Genomic DNA, 2,037 nt, shown 5'->3' with positions numbered 1-2,037 from the left:
CAGGTGTGATCAAAGCTTGTTTTCTGCAGCTTCTGGGGACTGCAATTACCAACCAGAGAGAGGAACTAGAAGAGGAAGTCAGCAGAGGAACTTGGAGGAGGTGGTGGCGGTCATAAGGACAGCAGAGGGAAGGAAGACAAGGTCAGGAAGAAAGTCCTACTATACATAGGCTGTGAGGAATAAACCAAAAGCAGAACAGCATAAATTGTCCACATTGAATGATTTGACTGCTCTAGGCTGAAGATATTAGGTCATAATTTTCAGAGAATGGCAATGATAAATATCTTGTTGCAGAGATACACAAAATCTTTATCAGTGTTGGGAATAATCCTACCAACCACTTTGCAATGTTTAAAACAGTACTTACAGGTACAAATCACCCCCACAACACAGAACAGACGATATAATTTGGTTTCACAGAAACACTTCATCTGAGGACTAGAAACATCTGAGTATAGTTGAAAATGTGCAACATATTTCTAACTAACCTTCCAGCTAAAACCAAATTGCACAGCACTGGAAGGCTCTAAAATCTGTTTACACAAAAGGAGCAACGCTAATAATAGTGAGTAATTGGCTCATCATGATGAAGATGATGTCATTGGGAATAAAAAAAGGTTTAGGCATGTATTGTTTATTATCCCATTTACAAATAGTTTATGAATAGCTAAGAGATTCTTAATAGCAGTCCTAAGCATGTCAGAGACATTGATAGTATGTGCTGTAGTTGGTTATATGCAAAGCATAGTTAGAAATTATGCATGGATTTCTAGGTGTCTCTAATGGCACTGTATTAAAATTCTGCTAGGTCTATTATTGACCTATTCCACATAATTTATAAAACCTTAATGCAAAGTTTGATACATGTTTATTTTGACTTTTCAGTTACAGTCCTTATTCTCCATTTGATGGTCAAATCAATGGGTGAAGAAAATTAATGGAAATTACTATCGCAGGAAAGCACATTTTTACCAGGTATAATTTTTCAAGAAAAGTACCTGTGTTATGTAAAAGTGTTGACTTTTTATAATGACTGGAAATCAAGATTAAAATTACTTCATATTCAGATTGCAAAGTGCCTTATGCTACAAATTTACTTTATCAGTTTACTTTATGTGCCAAATTCTCTGGTTGGCTACCTTCTCTGTTGATGCACTACAGTCAGAGATAGCTATGAAATGCAACTCCGTTGAGACAGGAAAAATAGTGAATCTGAAATGGTGCCATAGGAAAGGACGTTCTGGTGCCTTTAATTATCATTTTCCCTTACAGGCTCAGATCTGTTTCCAGACTGATCATTTATAATACACCTGTTTCTTGTCTTCATAGTTTTGCTAGATCTCTGAAAATTGTACATGACCTAAAATCTGATCCTTTGCCTGTACATATATGCAAAGAGATGACTTAAAACATCCTGAAATTTCATCTCTGTTTCCCACAGGCCCTTATTATACATACCCTTGTCTCCCTCCCATGTACTGTCTCTGGCACTGAATATTTAAAGTTATTGTATCCTTTAAACAATGAATTGGTGATCTACTGTTAAGAAAATAAGAATCAGTGTTTAAACATTTACCCAAAACCTGACTTGAAATAAAAGCTTTCCATTTGCTTTTTGATATTCTAAAAAACTTCAACAAAGAAAATATTGAGAATTCTTCCAGTCACTCTGGAGGAATGATCCTTTATTCCTCCTCCCTGTCACCTTCCTTCCCACAGGGTCCCTTGCTGGATATTTGCATGGCCTTTTTGCATTTCCACTGTCCTCGGGTATTTGAGGGGACACAATGGTTGACATCCTTCTCTTGGTTGTGCTCTGCTGAGCTTCACTATGATGAAAATCAATAGTTAAACACTTTTACCAAATTCTAACAATCTTGTTCCCTCTCCCAGGATCAAAGGAACCAGCTTCATTCGAGGTAAAATAAAAAAACAGGGAAAATTTCTTAATTTCTTAGCCATTTCTTTCCTTTCTATAGGCTAGAGGGCTGCATTCCTCCCATACATCAGCACCAAACATTTGTCTTTCAGGCTACC

Source organism: Cariama cristata, unplaced genomic scaffold (genome assembly GCF_000690535.1).
Source record: "Cariama cristata isolate BGI_N322 unplaced genomic scaffold, ASM69053v1 scaffold3300, whole genome shotgun sequence".
In the NCBI taxonomy this organism is placed as follows: Eukaryota; Metazoa; Chordata; class Aves; order Cariamiformes; family Cariamidae; genus Cariama; species Cariama cristata.
The sequence above is the reverse complement of the archived record's forward strand: the minus strand, read 5'-3'. Positions refer to the sequence as shown.